A 20569-nucleotide genomic window follows, 5' to 3' on the forward strand; every position below is an offset into this window, starting at 1 on the left:
GTAAGTGCGGTTGGAGAGGTAGGAGGAGGACCAGGCCAGAGCAGTGCCAGGGATTCTCAAGTCAGTGAGTGAGGATAGTAGAATAGAGTGATCAACAGTGTCAAAGGCAGCAGAGAGATCGAGGAGAATTAGGACAGAGGAGAGAGAGGCAGCTCGGGCAGAGTTTAGTGAGTTAATGACAGACAGGAGTGTGGTTTCAGTGGAGTGAGCAGAGCGGAAGCCAGATTGGAGTGGGTCGAGCAGAGAGTGGTTGGACAGGAAAGCAGAGAGCTGGCAGTGTACTGCCCGCTCGAGGGTTTTGGAGAGGAAGGGTAGGAGGGAGACAGGACGGTAGCTCTGGAGGGAGGTGGGGTCGAGGGTAGGTTTTTTGAGGAGGGGAGTGATAGAGGCTTTTTTGAACGCAGAGGGAAAGAGACCAGAAAGTAGAGAGGTGTTGAGAAGGAAGGAGGTGAAGGGAAGTAGAGCAGGAGCAGCAGCTTGAAAGAGGTGAGTGGGGAGGGGGTCCAGGGCACACGTGGTGGGTTTGTGACCCTGGAGCAGGGAGGAGAGGTCAGAGTCTGAGAGGGGCAAGAAGGTGGAGAAGGAGGGTGAGTTAGTAGGGGATGCAGTGGGTGTAGGGGTTGGAGCAGGAGGGGGTGCGGGGGAGGGAGAGGTGTTAAAGAGTTTGCGGATATCTGAGATTTTAGAAGAGAAGAAGGAGGCAAAGTCATCAGGGGAGATAGAGGAGGGAGGAGGAGGGGGGAGGGTTTAGGAGGGAGGAGAAGGTAGAGAATAGTTTACGTGGGTTGTTAGTGGAGGCTTGGATTATAGATTGGAAATAAGTACATTTAGCAGAGGAGAGAGTAGAGAAGAAGGAGGAGAGGAGAGTGCGGTAAAGGTCTAGGGCAGCAGGGAGTTTGGTTCTCTTCCATTTCTTTTCAGCAGATCGCAGTGTGATTCTTGCCGAGCGGAGCGCAGAGGAGAGCCAGGGATGGGGAGGGGAGGGGCGAGCAGGTCGGGAGGTGAGGGGACAGAGGGAGTCGATGAGTGAGGAGAAGAGGGTGGAGGTAGCAGAGTCTACGGAGAGTTGTGAAAAGGAGTCGATAGGAGGGAGGTGAGAGAGAGCAGTGGATGAAAGGACAGAGGGGGAGAGAGAGCGGAGGTTACGGTGAGAGGTGACAGTGTGGGTAGGAGGAGCAGGGAGAGGGGGGAGAGACAGAGAAAAAGAGATGAAATAGTGATCAGAGAGGTCCAGGGGGGTGACAGAGAGGGTGGAGGGGCAGCAGGCCCTGGAGAAGGTGAGGTCCAGTTGATGGCCAGCTTTGTGGGTAGGAGGGGATGGAGAGAGACAGAAGTCGAAGGAGTGAAGGAGAGGGAGGAATCCAGCAGAGTGGCTGGGGTTGGAGAGATGGATGTTGAAGTCACCTAACAGGACAGTTGGGGTAGACAGAGAGGGGAGGGAGGAGAGTAGATAGTCGAGTTCATCCAGAAAGTGAGCGAGAGGCCCAGGGGGGCGGTACAGTACAATGAGCAGGAGTTGACAGGGAGAGGTTAGTTGGACTGCATGAAATTCAAAGGTATTAACCGAGAGTGAGGAGAGATCAGAGGGGACAGAAAAGAGTAAGGAGGGAGAGAGGAGAAGACCAGTCCCACCTCCCCGTCCAGTGAGATGCGGGGTATGGGACAGGGCGTAGAGAGAGGACAGGGCAGCAGGAGTTACAGTGTTATCAGGGGACAGCCAGGTTTCAGTGAGAGCAAGGAAATCGAGAGAGAGGTGGGAGGCAAAGGCAGAGATGAAATCAGCTTTGTCAGCAGAAGAGTGACAGATCCAGAGTGCACCAGAGAGTGTGCGGGAGGGGGGGAAGAGGCAGAGGGATGAGGTTAGAGGGGTTGGGGGAGCAGCAGTGGAGAGAGGGCAGAGGACGAGGACGAGAGGACAGAACAGGGATGTGAGAGACAGTCATAGCAGGACAGGCAAGACAAAAGGCGCAGTAGGAGCAGTGGGGTGGAGGGTACAGACCTGACTAGTAGATGGCTTTTTCCAGAACGCTGTTAGGTTCGGATCTATTTGAACAGTGTCTCAGCGCAGGCCTCCCCTTGCTGGACTCCCACAGCTAGACTCCCGGCTCTTTTGTTGAGGCTCTTCTGTTTGCTGGCGCTTCTTGCTGGCGCCGAAATAGGCTGCTTGATTAATGTTACAGCTGCGTGGCAAAAGAACCAACTAAACTATCTTGCCTCAGACTCTGGTTACCTGTAGACTCCCACAGCTAGACTCCCGGCTCTTTTGTTGAGGCTCTTCTGTTTGCTGGCGCTTCTTGCTGGCGCCGAAATAGGCTGCTTGATTAATGTTACAGCTGCGTGGCAAAAGAACCAACTAAACTATCTTGCCTCAGACTCTGGTTACCTGTAGACTCCCACAGCTAGACTCCCGGCTCTTTTGTTGAGGCTCTTCTGTTTGCTGGTGCTTCTTGCTGGCGCCGAAATAGGCTGCTTGATTAATGTTACAGCTGCGTGGCAAAAGAACCAACTAAACTGTGTGGAAACCAATCAAATAGCAAATCAACATCTATTCAATTTAACCACTCACCTGGTACTAATCACACACTAACTCAGCTAATTCAAACACCACCTTACAATGTTACCAAATGTAGTTAGTTTAAAATTACTTGAAGCAGGAACTTACCTATCTGCCTTGGTCCCTGGTTACCTGTAGACTGTATTTTGTAATATATATACACACTTAATGGTGCAGTTCTGTCCACATTTTACTGCACTTTTCTACAAGAGTTTAGTTGGTTCTACAAAGATCTACTAAAAACAATGGAACTATTTACAGTAACCATAACAACAACAAAGTGGAATGAACGATAATGCATTTTTTGTTGACAAATGATTACAATGCAATGCAGAGGGAGACTTTGACTAGGCCATTCAAAAACCGTTTGCAGCATAGTTAAAGGTAAAACAATAAATACAAATAAAAAATCAACTACAGGCACACAGTATATGTTAATGTGTTTAAGGGGACACATGTATACTTATTTAGGCTGGTCCACACTCCCAAAAGCACAGTAGCACACCCTCTGTGTTCCACTTTTGTTGTGTTTATAAAGGATTCTGAAACATTCTGTTCCGGAAGGATGCATTTAATAGGGTTACCATATGGCTCCAGATTAACCGGACGCTTTGAGACAGACCGGAATTTCAAAATTCCCACTAAATTGAAGGTAATTCACGTATAAATGAGCTCCACCTTTGCTGAGATTAATCCTGCTGTGCTGGAATTGCTTGGGCGCAGCAAACAAGTCACACTGATCAGCTGCTTCTGATCAGATCTTAATGAACGAATAGCTAATTTATCGATAGAGCAACGAGATGATGATGCGATTGTATTTGCAGAATAATATGGGCGATTGAATTTTAACAAACAGAAAAAAATAGCGACTGGCTGCAATTCATTCTTGGTATAATACAATTATTTGACGCGCATGCGGGTATTTAAGCACCATTATTAATTGTAGCTAAGGATGGTTCATTTACACCTTCATTTATTTCAATTTAGGGGCAAGTTTGAAATCCCGTTGTGTCTCACAGCGTCCGGTTAATCTGGAGCCACATGGTAACCCTACATTTAAACTTGTATGAAACAGAAGCTAATGATGATTTGGAGTAAATAGCTTTGATAATCTAGCCCATAGCATGTTAGTAAATACTAGGGGTGGGCAACTGTGAAAATTGTATTTCGATATCGATAACATCGAAGTCTTCCAAAACACAGAATAATATAATAGCACAATTGCAATATAAAACATATTGTAGCGTTGGGGGGTTTACATATCCCAATGGAAATGTATCATTTCTAGAAATTTCTCAAACAAATAATTAGAGGAAAAATAATTTGTAGCAAGAGTTTTGCTTTTGTGGATGAGGAAAAAGCTAATGAAATAGATGTCTACAATTGTTTATTTCAGCACTGTTGTTGCAAAACTCTAAAAAAAAGTAAATTCAAAAGTATTCATACCCTGACACAGAAAATGAAATTAATAGCTAGTTGAGACACCTTTATCAATAATAACCTCTTTTAAACAATTAGGATATTTATCAATGAGCTTTTGCCATGATTCTTTAGTGATTTTGACCATTCTTCAATGCAAAATTGTTCCAGTTCATTCAAATTCCAAGGACTTCTCTTGTGCACAGGCTTCTTCAACTCATACCAAAGATTCTCAATCGGATTTAGATCGGGACTTTGACTAGGCCATTCCACAACCTTGATTTTATTCGTTAACCATTCTGAAGTAGATTTTGATGTGTGCTTTGGATCGCTGTCTTGTTGGAATGTCCAGTTGCGCTTTAAACCAAGTTTTGTAGCGGAGGGTTTCAGATGATTGGCCAATATATTTTCTATAAAAACATACGTTGAAATTGGGATACTCAAATGCTTGGAAATCTTCTTGTATCCTTCTTCAGCTTTATGACAATAAATACTTTTCTGCCTAAGGTCTTTAGATAGCTCTTTACTTTTTCCCCATATTGACTTATTGGTAATGACAGCAATCATCCTATGCCTAACCCTTTTATACTCTCTAAGAATGTTCACCTACAATTCGTGCCCATGTATTGTATTAGTTTATGAATTTGGGTATGTATTCGTCAAACCAGAAGTGGGTGGGGGCAAATCTGGAAGTTGTTTAAAACTCATTTTTTATACTTATTTACACTGTAAAAATGTCCTGAGTGACCAAACAATGCAATGTGCAGTTGTCTATGCAACACACAAGCAAACTTCACTTATACTGTGTATAATATATACTGTGCAGTCCTGTGGTGTATTTTGTAACAAAGCTCTACTATAAGTAGGGCTCTTCGTTTTCATTTTTTATTTTTGATGACGTAATGTCCCTTTAAGTTTGTTTTGAGCCGACATCGTTTCTTAATTAAACTCTTGTAGAAGTGTTGATTGTAAAGCAAGATCGCTTTTGTTGTGTTTTTTTTCTTCCTGTAACTTGAATGACACGCTCTGTTTGATTCACAAATAATCGGAGATTCACAAAACACAATTAAGAGAAAACTTGAATAACAGGTGAAATAATTTTTGCAACGAGTCACTAGGATTTCAGATTGGTGATTAAAGCAATTTAACTTCACTCGCTTTTTGGTTTTAGTTTGATTTAACAAAAAAGTTGCCTTTAAAAAAGAAATATTACAAAAAAAGCATTGTTAGCAGTGAAACGGAATGAGAGTTTTAGTCAAGTTACAGGGGGAAAAAAACAACAAAAGCGATCTTGTTTTACAATCAACACTTTTTAAGTTTAATTAAGAAATTAGGTCGGCTCAAAACAAACTTAAAAAGGGACAATATGTCATTACATAAATATAATAAAACATTTTTTTTTTTCTGGTTTTAAACATGTCGGATTTGCATCATAGCTTTAAGCTGTAATGCAGTTCTCCATGTGGCTTAATTTGTGTGAGCAAAAATGGCAATTTAATGCATATTGATGTTCCCAAACGACTACATGCTTATTAAATATGAACTGCATCACTGAACAAAACAGCACACAAATCCATATATATATATATATATATATATATATATATATATATATATATAAAATGTTGACTAAAACTAGAATGAATTTAGAAACATGACAAAAACAGTATAACATGTTATATGAGTAGTTCTCGTTGCTTGTCTAGCTGTATGATTTGCAGAATAACTATTTAACTGTAGCTGTAAAGTTATCATTAATGAGTGTGAAATAGAACTGATATGTAAATCAGAAAATGCAAAGGACTAATGTGTATTGTCACGTGATGCCAGGGGAAGCAAGCTGCTAAATTGATATATTACTATAGTTTGAATTTCGTCTGCTCACAAAAATCACTGGAATAAAATCTGATACAAGCTGTGAGTGTGAGAAGCTATATTTTGCAGGCTCCAAGATCTTCGTCTGTGACAACAACCCCAGCAGTTGATGAGACCCAGAGTTTACTGAGCGATCAGAGCGACAGGGAACCAACTGAAAAGAGATTCAGGTTTTTGTCAAAGAAACTAAATTAAGTGACGTCTGCTGCATGCTCCTGCGATCAGAGGCTGGACTTGAATGCACAGGCTGTTCAGCAAGGAAGTTATTTTTGGCTCTGTAATCCAGTTCTGGTTTACAAACCTATTTAGCACCATTTGCTCTTGACATCCTGGCATTACCAGCGTCACTGGCTTCTGTAGAGAGCGTCTTTAGTCTCTACGGAGACCTTACCATTGGCAAGCGCAACAAGAGAACGTTTTTTGGAATGCAGCGTGTTCTTGAAGATGGATAGGAGACTGTTCAAACCGACTCATGGGCAAACATTTTTGCATTGGCTACTATGCAAAGCTATATTTCTGAATTGTATGTATCATTTTTGACAATCTTTGTAATAATCAGGAATATTTTGGCTTGTTGCTAGCTAACAGTATCAAGGGATACCATGAGGGAGTCACATGTTTTATATTCCATGGTTGCAAAGTCATATGTTTATAAGTTGACTAAAAGTAATAAAAACATTTTAGTTGACTAAAACTATGCCTAAAATTCAGCGCCTTGACTAAATTTGCGTATTTTAGTCGACTAGATAAAGACTATAAAAAAATAATAAATAAATAAATAAAAAAGAAGGTAGACAAAAAAAAACACAGTTCTTAATACTGTCGCTCTAAATTTAAAAACCTGATTTTTTTGTGAACTTCATTTCACTGTGGCTTTGTTGTATGTAACAGTGTTATTAAGTGGGCCTATAAATCAACTCGGGGAGGGGGGGGTTACAGTATTTAGTATGTAGTTCCACTGCTGTTTACATCATTAAAATAGGCAGTGATATCTAATTGTGTAACCATACACATACAGTAAGTTACAACTGCAAGTTACATAATTTTAGGTGATGAAATTTAGTGAACCAGAAAAGAATACATTTCAACTGACCTTACATGGACCTCTATGGAGTAAGTCACTATCTATTAGTGATGTTGTTTTCCTTAATAACAATGACTGCTAAGGATACTTGCTAGGACACAGAGTAATGACATCACCGCTGTTCTGCATAGATGATGTCTCCATGGGAAGCATTTCCTCTTTGCAACAGTCAGATACAGAGATTCTGCAGACAAAGGAAAGTGGTTCAAATATTTTTATTGCTTGAAAAAAATGCAAGATTATAATATGTGGCTGCCTGATATAAGAATAATAAAGTGGGTTTAAAATTTGTAAATGTACCCAACAAATTAAAAAGCATTTTTCAACAAATGTATATAATGGTTGTAACAAAATTGTTTTATTCTGCGATTCTAGGATAAATGCTGTGATGCATGTGTTTATTGGATGCCCAATATGCGCAATGTAGCAGTGTTATTAACAGCTGAACCAGAAAAGGGTTTCATATTTACAATTAATTAAATATGATTTCCAAACAAGCTTAGTTAGGTGCCAAGTTAGCTGGAAAGGTGAGAAACTATAGTGCCATCTCCTGTGTTGCAGCATAGCAACCCAAAGTTGGTTACAGCAGTTGGGACTAAGATGAAAACCATCATTTCTAGACCAAGAAATGCTTTTATAGCAAACATTTGTGTGTGGAGCAACCCAATCAACTAAGACTACATTTTCTTTTTGTTTGTATTTTTTCTCACAGCCATTTGTTTTGTATCTATTGACCAGGTTGCATGTTATAAATCAAACAGACTACTTCTCTACTATAAATGGCTAACAAAAGCGTATTTTTAAAACCACTAAATATCCTGTCAAAAATGTAATGAGCAAATCAATAACCTAAGTGATTGTTAGCTTGCTTGTACTAATATATCCTAGTTGCTTATTTTAATGCAAATGGAGAAAAGGTCACTTATCTAGCAGCACTTGGGATAGTGACACTTTGCCTTTCTCATATGACAACTCGAATTGAAGACTTATGTCCTTCTCTCATTCAGTTTGCCTTAAAAAAAAACACCCTGCATTTTAAAACATTCCAAATAAACCCAACACTGACAAAATGTGGTATTTTTTGTTTATGTTTAAGTGGAACCCTGTTTTTACCTCTGAACAGGACAGGTTAAATTATGGTTAATATCTATTTTAATTTAAATGATAACAAAATTATTGTCAATAAACAGTTTGCTGGGCTCCCGAGGCGCATCCAGTAAAGGTGCTCCGTGTGGAGTGCAGGATGCACCTTATAGCCTGTAGATCGCAGGTTCGAACCCAGGCCATGTCACTGCCGACCGTGACCGGGGGTTCCAACAGGGCGGCGCACAATTGGCCGAGTGCCGCTCGGGTAGGGAGGGCTGGGGTCGGCAGGGCAATCCACAGTTCACCGCGCACCAGCAACCACTGTGGCTGAGGGCGCCTGTGGGTCTGCAGTGGAGCCATTCAGATCTGTGTTGTCCTCTGGCACTATAGCTCTGGTGGCTTCGCTGTGGTGAAAAATGATGGATTGGCAGGAACACGTTTCGGAGGACGCATGTTTCAGCCTCTGTTTCCCGAGTCGCCAGGAGGCTGCAGCGGTGAACTGGGATTAAAAAAATAATAATAATTGGGCATTTCAAATTGGGGAGAAAACCAGGAGAAAAAACATCGACTAAATTTAAAGAAAAAATTAAAAATAAAAGAATAAACAGTTTGCTAATAATGTTACACTAAAATGTATTGACATCTTATCTTTATCATTTAAAAATGATTTCCTGTGTAAATGTACACAAACTCAACATGTAACATTACATGTAATAAAACTGATTTTTTTTCTTCATCTATTTTATTTTAAATTTTTAAATAATACATTTTCATGGTTTTCAGAAGGGGCAAGACATTTTCAAAGCAGTTTTTTAAAGCTTAATGTACCCAATAAATGTTATAAAATACACAAAATGAATGAAAAATCACATGTGATTTAAAATGTTTATAATGTGTGTGTGTCTTTATGTCTGTTTGTCACATGTCTTGCAGCTGGAAACTTATATAGTTCATAAATCAAAGAGAGCTCAAGTACCTTAATGTTAACTCTTCAGAACTGCCCAATTCCCAGAGGAGTACAGTAAGTCAGCGAGAATTCCTCCCTACCTAAATAGTAGATAAAACGCTGCCTGGAAACATTGATTTACTTTCTAGACCATTTAGACCCTAATGGCTAAGAAAAACTAACGTGCTGTTTTTCGGCCCAAATCCACAAATTGTGTGACATTGTGACTGATTTGTCATAAATTGCAATCTGCTGAAAAGAAATGGAAGAAAACCAAACTCCCTGCTGCCCTAGACCTCTACCGCTCCCTCCTCTCCTCCGCGACTCTATCCTCTGCTAAATGTGCTTATTTCCAATCTATAATCCAAGCCTCCACTAACAACCCACGTAAACTATTCTCTACCTTCTCCTCCCTCCTAAACTCTCCCCCTCCTCCTCCTCTATCTCCTCTGATGACTTTGCCTCTTTCTTCTTTATTATTGTTATTATTATTAATTTCTTAGTAGATGCCCTTATCCAGGGCTACTTACAGTCGAAACAAAAATACATTTCAAGAATCACAGTACAAGTATTAACAGAATTAAAAGCAAGATAAAATACAATGACTTCAGTTCTAGCAAGTACAAGTATATGACAAAATACGATTCAATAACGGAGCAGATAACAGTGTCAGTGATAGTTACATCAGGATATAATTAAATACAAAATACTACAGATTAAATAATACTTGTGACAGATTACAGTACTCTAAAGTACATGATTAAATGCAGTAAAATAGGGAGCAGATAAGAGCAAGTAAAGCGCATTTAAGGAAGAGTGATAAAGTGTCTAGAGGGAAAAGAGGAATTCTACAGGTGCTGTCTGAAGAGATGAGTCTTGAGGAGGCGCTGGAAGGTGGTCAGGGACTGGGCAGTCCTGACATCTGTAGGAAGGTCATTCCACCACTGCGGGGTGAGGGTGGAGAAGGAGCGGGCTCTGGAGGCAGGGGAGCGTAGAGGAGGTAGAGCCAGTCTTCTAGGGCAGGAGGAGCAGAGAGGTCGAGTGGGGGTGTAGGGAGAGATGAGGGTCTGGAGGTAGCTGGGTGCAGTCTGGTCAAGGCATCTGTAGGCGAGTACAAGAGTCTTGAACTGGATGCGAGCGATGATCGGGAGCCAGTGGAGTGAGCGGATCAGTGGAGTTGCGTGGGAGAAGGCACAGAGAACACCAGGCGAGCAGCTGAGTTCTGGATGAGCTGGAGGGTACGGGTGGCGGACGCAGGGAGGCCAGCCAGGAGGGAGTTGCAGTAGTCTAGGCGGGAGAGTACCAGGGCCTGGACCAGGAACTGGGTGGCGTAGTTGGTGAGGAAGGGTCGGATTCTTTGCATGTTGCTCAGGAAGAATCAGCAAGTGCGTGCCAGAGTGGAGATGTGCTGGGAATAAGAGAGGCAGGGGTCTAGGGTGACTCCGAGGTTCTTAGCTGAGGAGGAGGGAGAGAGTCCAGGCCCTGGTACTCTCCCGCCTAGACTACTGCAACTCCCTCCTGCATTTAATCGTATCCTGATGTAACTATCACTGACACTTATCTGCTCTGATATTGATTCGTATTTTATAATATACTTGTACTTACTAGAACTGAAGTCATTGTATTTTATCTTGCTCTTAATTGTATTAATATTTGTACTGTGATTCTTGAAATGTATTGTTTGTTTACGACTGTAAGTCGCCCTGGATAAGGGCGTCTCCTAAGAAATAAATAATAATAATAATAAATTAATACATGAGCGGATTAATTCTGAGCTGCAAATATTATTCAATAAACAGATACATTTTCTGTGCCAATAGAGTGAAGCAGCTGTCGTCGTTTTTGTGCTTTACGTTCTTGATACTGTCAGGATCTTCTTTTATTATTATTATTATTACTTATTTCTTAGCAGACGCCCTTATCCAGGGCGACTTACAATCGTAAGCAAATACATTTCAAGTGTTACAATACAAGTAATACAATAAGAGCAAGAAATACAATAACTTTTGTTCAAGCAAAGTACAAGTGTGACAAACCACAATTCAATAATACAGCAGATAATAGTGATAGTTACATCAGGATATGATTAAATAGTGATAGTTACATCAGGATGTGATTAAATACAAAGTACTACAGGTTAAACACTTGGCAGATTACAGTATTCTGAAGTACAGGATTAAATGCAGTAAAATAGGGGGCAGATAAGAGCAAAATAAAGCACATTTACATGAAGGGTGATAGTGTCCCAGGATACAAACAGAGGAGTTCTACAGGTGCTCTTTGAAGAGGTGAGTCTTGAGGAGGCGCCGGAATGTGGTCAGGGACTGGGCAGTCCTGACATCTGTAGGAAGGTCATTCCACCACTGCGGAGCAAGGGTGGAGAAGGAGTGGGCTCTGGAGGGAGGGGAGCGTAGCGGAGGTAGAGCTAGTCTTCTAGTGCAGGCGGAGCGGAGAGGTCGAGTGGGGGTGTAGGGAGAGATGAGGGTCTGGAGGTAGCTGGGTGCAGTCTGGTCAAGGCATCTGTAGGCTAGTACAAGAGTCTTGAACTGGATGCGAGCGGTGATCGGGAGCCAGTGGAGCGAGCGGAGTAGTGGAGTAGCGTGGGCGAAGCGAGGCAGAGAGAACACCAGGCGGGCAGCAGAGTTCTGGATGAGCTGGAGCGGACGGGTGGCGGACGCAGGGAGGCCAGCCAGGAGGGAGTTGCAGTAGTCTAGGCGGGAGAGTACCAGGGCCTGGACCAGGAGCTGGGTAGCATAGTTGGTGAGGAAGGGTCGGATTCTTCGGATGTTGCTCAGGAAGAATCGGCAAGTGCGTGCCACAGTGGAGATGTGCTGGGAATAAGAGAGGCAGGGGTCCAGGGTGACTCCAAGGTTCTTAGCTGAGGAAGAGGGAGAGAGTGTGGTAGATTCCAGAGGAACAGAGATAGAGAGATCAGAGGAGGGGGAGGAGGAGGGAAAGAAAAGGAGGTCAGATTTAGAGAGGTTGAGTTTGAGGTGATGCAAGTGCATCCAGGAGGAAATAGCAGACAGACAGGTAGAGATACGGGAGGAGATGGTGGAGTCAGAGGTGGGGAAGGAGAGGAAAATCTAAGCATCATCAGCATAGAAATGGTATGAGAAACCATAGGATGCGATGAGGGGGCCCAGGGAGCGGGTGTAGAGAGAGAACAGGAGAGGACCCAAGACTGACCCTTGGGGGACTCCAGTTAAGAGAGGGTGAGGTGTGGAGGTTGCTCCACGCCAGGTTACCTGGTAAGAACCAGGCCAGAGCAGTGCCAGAGATCCCCAGGTCAGCAAGAGATGATAGTAGAATAGAGTGATCAACAGTGTCAAAGGCAGCAGAGAGGTCGAGGAGAATTAGGACAGAGGAGAGAGAGGCAGCTCGGGCACACTTAAGTGAGTTGGTGACAGACAGGAGGGCGGTTTCAGTGAAGTGAGCAGAGCAGAAGCCAGATTGGAGAGGGTCAAGCAGAGAGTGGTTGGACAGGAAAGCAGAGAGCTGGAGGTGTACAGTCCGCTCGAGGGTTTTGGAGAGGAAGGGTAGGAGGGAGACAGGACGGTAGCTCTGGAGGGAGGTGGGGTCGAGGGTAGGTTTTTTGAGGAGGGGAGTGATAGAGGCTTTTTTGAAGGCAGAGGGAAAGATACCAGAAACTAGAGAGGTGTTGAGGAGGGAGGAGATGAAGGGGAGTAGAGCAGGAGCAGCAGCTTGAAAGAGGTGAGTGGGGAGGGGGTCCAAGGCACACGTGGTGGGTTTGTGACCCTGGAGCAGGGAGGAGAGGTCAGAGTCTGAGAGGGGCAAGAAGGTGGAGAAGGAGGGTGAGTTAGTAGGGGTTGCAGTGGGTGTAGGAGTTGGAGCGGGAGGGGGTGTAGATATGAATACAGCGCTTGTGAAAGACCTGATATTAAATACAGTAAGACCTACTGTTAAGTGTTTTAGGACCCATTCTGTTGGGATCCTTAAAAAAGGAAAGCATGTTAAGCATGTTGGTATAGGAAGCTGTAGGAAATCCTACAGTACCAAAAAAGTGCTTATTTTCAAACCTTTCATCTTTTGAATATGTATCTTTATTTGCAGCTTGTTATCCCTTTCAGTTTTGTTAACAGTTGTGTCTCTTATTTGCCTGTCAAAGTGGTTTCAAATTATGCATGTAAATTATCTTTGCTTTTTTTGTGGCTGAGCTGCCGTCTATTTTCAATGTATTCGTGATACCCATAACCCTATTGAGCATTCTGTTTTATTTTTCTTGGTGTTAAAACGAATTTTGGAATAGCGTGCAGTACTTAAAACTCAGTGGATTAGAAAAAGTATGCTTCTATCACAATTGTTCAAGTTCAAGTCTTTCTCTAATACAATGCAATACTACTTACAGTGCAACATATACTTTATATATTAACATTTAGATAAGTAAGTGAACATTATGATAAGTTGTGACATCAATTAAATATTGTATTAACTGTGCTAAATTGCAAGAACTCACACATAAACTATGTGGTATGTTGCTGTGTAATTACAGAATATTTGAGTAGGTATGTATGATAACATCTGCTCATACTGCCACTAGTATCAGAAAATACCACTGTTGTGACATAATACATGAAAGTCTTGGGTTTGTGATATTATTAGTCCCGTATTATATCCTTTACTGTACCACTTGTCCAGTGTGTTTTTATTTTTTTATTTATTTAATTTGTAATCATTATTTTTATATAAACATTTGTCCTAGCTTTAAATAGCCTGTTGTGATCCATTGACATTTTCAGGTAGCCTGCTGCAATGCTTATCCTCTATCTGAACCACACCATTGACGCTGAGAAGGACTTCTTCACGACAGCATCTGTTTTAAGCAGATCACAGTTCACTAAGCCTGCACATCAGTTAATTGTGGAGTGTCTAAAATAACTCATTCTTTTGCTCTCGTGCTGATATGTAATTGCTGGTCTTTACACCAGGTGCCAGGGTTAACCCCTGATAATTAGCCTCTTGTGAGAACATGAACACATTTAATGAAATATTAACAAGACAGTCCCCTTTTTTTCTTTTGCTGGCCACATTTTAATTACACAGTGGGCCTACAGACTTGCATTGCTGGAAGCCAGATCACAAGTGATTTAATATAATTTCACGATTTCTCTTTGATTTTGTATTTTATTTATTTTTATTTAGATCATGAAACAGTTCTTAACATCTGCTCCCTTTGTTCTTTCACTCCTTTATTGCAGTTGGTATAAATGCAAGAGACTGGGGAATCTATTGCAGTACATTGTTGGTCATAAAACATTATGCATAAGTGTCTGATGCATGAAACCGGCCTTTCCTTTGGTTATCACTTCCCAGAACAAATTTTTTTTGCAACCTTTGTGGGATTTAAGAATTCATTTTAAAATTAAAATTATTCTTTTTTAGAAGCATTTCTTTAGAAAAATAAGTTTAGATTTAAAATTGATTCTTTTTGTGTTTCTTGATTAATGTATTTGAATTCCATTCATGCTTATTGGTATTCCATACATCTACACTGACATACATGATTTGAATGAAAAAAAATAACAAATGCTTATTGAATTTCTTTTGGTAATACAAGCATGTAATATTTAGGTTCAAGTAAAGTAGTGTGTGTTTTGAATTTTTAACTGTGCACACATTTCCTTATGGGGATTCTGTGAGAAACTTGCTGCATATCATGATTTAGTTTTCTGTAAACGGTCCTTCGTGTTCAGTTTTTATTCTTGATCATGTGGTGTCCCTTTTAAAGTTATTTTGAGCCGACTCATTCACTCCCGGCTGCGCGTGCACACTCACATGAATACCAGTTTAACAGAACACACAACGCATACAACATACATATCCGCCCTTAAGGCCATTGCACACTGGATCCGATTATGCATCCAATTTTAACGCGGGTCTAAAGCTGGGTCCACACCTGAGCGATCAATGGCGCAACTTATTTGCATGCAACCAAGTCGCTTATATGTGGACGTCCCTGCAACCAGTTGCGAGCAAATAAATACAATTCTAAACTTGTAGTCACGGGACAAAAAAAAAAAGTGTCAACTTAATTGTCAAAATCAAAAAAAGAAATGACTTCACCTTGTAGATGGAATCAAAATGTAATTGGGTTGCGCAACTGACCGCTCAGGTGTGGACCCAGCTTAAGAAGAAAAAAACGATCATGCACATTCCCTATTGCTCCCTGCACGCTGAGTCCGTAATTGTCGTAGGACGGTGATGCGTCAATTTTGGAATCGAAAGAAGTTAGATTTGATCTGATTTGATGTGTGTTAATTACATTGACCAAAGAAAAACGACTGGGAAGACACGTGGATTCTTGCAGTTCCCAGAACAAAATGGAAAAACTAATTGTGTGTGTCGCCAAACAAAAATTACTTTATGATAAATTCAACAAAGATTACAAAGACTTTGTAAAAAAAAGAAAACATATGGAAAGACATTGCCGCGGACTTGGGCATGAATGATATGTATTATAAAACATGACATTATGAACAGATAGCATACATAAACACGTGGATTTTGTGCAGTATAGGTTATTACAAGCGTATACTTTTTATTTCAATTGTAGTCGAGGAAGTAAAGAAACAATGGCCTAACCTGGAGACACATATCAGAGAAAGAAGCGTGAAGGGGCAACTAAGAGCTTAACAGTCAGAAAAGAGGGGCAGTACATGAAAGTGATGGAATTTCTGGCTCCATGCACAGAGAGTAGAAGGTCATTATGGTAAAGTATTTTTAGTTGCTCATTGCTAGCTTTCCAACTTTTAGATATATTTATTACAGGAGCGAGCGTTTGAAAAATGTAATATTGGTCATATGGTTTCTGATGCTGTGACAACGTGTAATATCATATGTTTATTATTTTTTTTTAATTTTAAATTTTTGTATTATGTATTGCATAACATTATTGTAGATCTAGTAGAAACGAAATAGCAAATGTTTTAACTTCCGTCAGTGTTTGCTGATCATTAAGTTTATACTACATTTAACATTTATTTTTGTTCAAAGTTATGTACAACAGAATTTTATTTATTTATTATTAAAATACTGAAACTAGGTATATTTACTACAAAGCCTCCACTGCACATCAGTGCTCTGAAGTACGATATTAACGCACAACATTTTCGGATGACAGATGATAAATGACGGAACGGATCCAGTGTGCAACGGCCTGTACTCTGGTCCCACGGCAGGCGGATATGCGTGTGTAATAGATTACTGTAATAGTTTTCTCTTTATTACAATCTAAGTAAATCGATTTAACTCATCTCACTTTTTGTGTTCGGTTTAAATTGAAAATAAGGAGCTGCCTTTTTTTTTTACATTATCAATGAAACAGAATCATAGTCGCATTCAAGTTACAGGAGAAAAAACTAAAGTGGTCTTGTTTCACAATCAACACTTCGTAGAGTTTAATTAAGAAACTGAGTCAGCTCAAAATGTAAAGGGACATAACGTGATCAGAAATAAAAACTGGAAACAAAGAGCCCCAAACATAGCCCTGGAGGCTCTGTATTTGTATACAGGAAGCTGGAACACTACGTTCAAGTTGGAGAAATATGAGGAAATGCAGAAAAAAACAACTAATGTTTTAATTTGAGTAGCCCTACTAGGGGGTTTGGCTTAAACGCCAACATATCATGCAGTGATCTAGCAACAACATGAAGAATGTATAGAATAAGCACAGGCAGAGGCTGCTTTTCTCAGATACTGTTAATGTCTGTCTCCTACACAAGGTCCGTACAATGGGACATCTTGGCAGATACAGTAAATCCATTAAAGTTCCTGCTAACAGAAATAGCTCAGAGATTATAATGATCAGTTTTTAACTTTGTCTTTTCTTTCAGAATATAGATCAAGTTTTGGTATTTTGAATTCAGCACATCTGAATTCAAAATACAATGAATTTTTGGAAGTAGAGGTAAATACATTTGATCAGACTGTAGAATAAGCAAACTTAAATGCTAAATGGTGAAATACATATGGCTATAATTTACACATTATAAAGTGCCAATTGCAACACATATGTTAACCATTACACGTTTATGATCACGTAGTGTAATATTTGTTTTATATATGGGCAACAATAATAAGTGCAGGCAACAGTAACCAGCAATGAAGATTCCATTGTCCGGATGTAAGCCACCTCTAGCATTTTAAAGTGAAGATTTTAAGGTGAGTTGATTTGTGCTTAATTAGATAACTAGTCTTTGCAATATCAGGTCTAGTATTGATTGAGAGAAGGAAATCAAACATATTTTTGCTCTCTGTGGAGGTAAGGCTTCAAATGCTAAGAACTTGTCTTTTTGTACATTTCTCTTATTTTTGTTTACTGTATATGTTGATTCTAAACTTCCTGAATAACCTCTAATTATGTGAATTAATAATGAATATAATGCATCCAAAATCTGAATGATAAAATGTAAAAAACTCAACATGATATGTGAACAGCACTTTCAGAATGCAGCATAGGAAGGACAGATTTGACTGAAAGGCCATGTCTGTTTGTTAGTTTTGTGGTAGAATATAAAGAATTGAATTTCAACAACATCACCCTATTTATATTTAGATTTTTCTGAAGCTGAAATATTATCTTAAAAATAATAATCATCATAAATATGCATATGGTGAGGTCCTGAACCTTTGGCTTTGAAGCGTAGGGAAGTTATTCTAAAGCTTGGGCAGCGCTCTCATAGTAAAGTAAATGATCTAATTCAGGGAGACAGGGATCAAACGGGTGACAATGTGGTTGTTAATAACCAGAATAAAACTCTGGCAATTGAGGAAGTAATCAGGTTAGTATTTTAGAGGTTCAACAGAGAAGTGACTTTATGGCATGTATTGAGTCCTACATCTTTCTCCTACTGCTTAACACTTACAGCATATTACTAAGCCATCAAAATAGATTTAAAAATGTAGTAATATTTTCTTTTTCATTCAAATCTTTGCATCACATTTTTTTCTCTATAAATACAGTACAATACACTAACCTTCAACAAGTATGTTGGCAAGTGTTGAAATCTGAGTCCCAATACATGTTGGAAGGGAATGTAGACGTGAAAACAAGTGTCCAGCAGCCATTAGAAATTTACTCGATTTGTCAGTTGCAGACTCTAATGGGTAGTAAACGACTTGTGAATGATGTCTTTTAAACCACATTCCGGTTCCATACCAATCTAAAGAACAATTTTGCAAACACACAAACCTCAAATTACTCTGTTCTTCAATGAATAGCCAACAAATGAGCCAGACGGAATAAGAACAATGAAAGAGTGGGTTGGCTTTGTATTCAAGTATGGAGAATTCCCATGATGTCTCATCTCTGAGTTAAACTTATTTTTTAAATACCTCATTATGATAAATGCCCTAACCCTCAGCTCAGGACATATACCTGCATTGTAGAGCCCTGTTAAATATTTCCCAAGGAACACTTGCAGTTACACCCAGCCCAAATGTATGAATGGTTAAGGAAGCCCACATAATAATACTTCTCCAGACTACCTCTTAATTTGTACCAAGTGTAGTCAAGCAAATTACTTTTTAAAAGTTTTATATAAAAAGAAAATGATTAAATGAAACCACTGCATAAAGGCTCCATTTTACAAGTCTTGAAACCACATAGCTGGTCACTGAGGAATACTCAGATAATTAACTCGTTGAACTACCTGCTGTGTTTTATATTGAGTGATAATAGAACCTGTCTCTATCCCATCTTCATCACAATATAACTTGCTTAAAGGCAGTAAGTGCAGGAGACCTCAGACCCCCATTAATTACCAGCAGGGGTACACCAAATGTATTTGATTGCATATTTATTATTTCTTTAAACTGTAACAGTTAAATATGAATCAAGATAAGGATGCCATAAATTAGGCAGGTTTCAGAAGCTGCGGGTCGTGGCTTGTGAAGGACCTCCTCCTGTTTGACATTTCTTACTTGTCAAAGATCAAATAATTTTAATTTAGGCTGTAAATTATAAGGAGTGAATGTTTCTTGGTGGGAATTCCCTATGGTAATCTGACTTTTGTTGCTACTGCTGCTTGTCAGTCTGCAAGAGATATAATATGCATGCAAATAAGTTTAAAAATATGTACCATCTAATTATCCAACCAATAAATTCTACTTGAGGACAGTGGGAGGCCTGATACCCAGTGTGTGTTTGATTCATTGAGACCTGCAGTGTATTTACATAAGATTATTTTTAATTATGAAATTCATTTCTTTCAGTGTTTGACACATCATCAGAATATATGGAAAAATTAATTAATACATACAATTAGATCAACTGCCTGGGAAATTTGAATGTTTTCATTAAAAGTGAAAGAAGAGTGCTATGAATGGCCAATAGGTCTGTCAGTTCTAAATAAAGATCTGCCACCTATTGTCGGATCAGTATGACAGAGTTGTCATTTCGAATCATGGTGCTGCTAAGTATGTGTTGGGCTCACTCAGTTCAGTCAGTTTGAAGTAAAGAATAGGCACAAAGTAGGCTGAAATGCAGGTCAGACAATAATCCAGTATTTAGCTTCCATTTATTTCAGTTTTCAGAAGCCTGCCTGCTGTGTAAAACAACTGTTACTTTACCTGTCTGGACTCTTGACCGGAGGGTCGTGGGTTCAATCCCCGGTGGGGACACTGCTGTTGTACCCTTGAGCAAGGTACTTTACCTAGATTGCTCCAGTAAAAACCCAACTATATAAATAGGTAATTGTATGTATAAATAATGTGATATCTTGTAACAATTGTAAGTCGCCCTGGATAAGGGCGTCAGCGAAGAAATAAATAATAATAATAATAATTTTAGGGTCTGATGCTATTCTGAAAAGGATAGAGCTGATAACATAGCAAAAGTGCAGTGGTTGATTACTTGGTTTGTATGTCGTCAACTTCAGTATAGCAAATTGCAAGGAAAGAGGGAACCATATTGTGGCGGAGTGTCCCGCCCCTATTTAAATATTATTCCTTCTCTCCGCTCCCCGTACTCTCTACTCCAACACCCCAACATCAAGTGCAGAGAGCTGCAGGTTTATATACTCTGGCCGAGGGATTAACTAGTTGGTAATTATCTTATTATCCCCCGGCCAGAGTCTGCACGCGTTTGGTAAGGATGCATGACTGTCAGCTATTTAAATAATCAGTAGCTGATCAGCCATGCATCCTCACGGGGTTTTTAAATAATAATAAAAGACGCGGCGCTTTTACCCGCGCCGCAAACAAAAATACAAATAATAATAAATAGGGGCGGGACACTCCGCCACACATATATAATCTCAACAAGTGTGTCAGTCTGTACAAATATATTCCCATACTGGCACAGCTTGGAACCTTTAGTACAAATCTGACATCAAATTCACTTTGGTAGGGTGGTGGCTCCACTTTTTAAGCACAATAACAAACTCCAGGGTGTTCAAATGTGGTCAAGCCTAAGCCTCCAAGCCCAGGCTGTTTAACAGCACTCCACTTTTCCTCATGCCAAACAACACCCCTAGGTGTGTAGATAATGGACCATATTTGAACTCTGTTGCATGTTGTTGTTTTCTTATTATTTACATTTATTACATGATATACACAATTTGTTACAACGCCTGACATTTGCTAC

The 20569-nt window shown here is 40.1% G+C and overlaps 1 pseudogene; it reads left to right on the forward strand.

The window, feature by feature from the left end:
• The window catches only part of LOC117399258 (diacylglycerol kinase beta-like), a 133245-nt pseudogene that overhangs the window by 78925 nt on the left and 33751 nt on the right, over positions 1–20569 (forward strand).

This window comes from Acipenser ruthenus, chromosome 4 (assembly GCF_902713425.1).
Source record: "Acipenser ruthenus chromosome 4, fAciRut3.2 maternal haplotype, whole genome shotgun sequence".
Lineage (NCBI taxonomy): Eukaryota > Metazoa > Chordata > Actinopteri > Acipenseriformes > Acipenseridae > Acipenser > Acipenser ruthenus.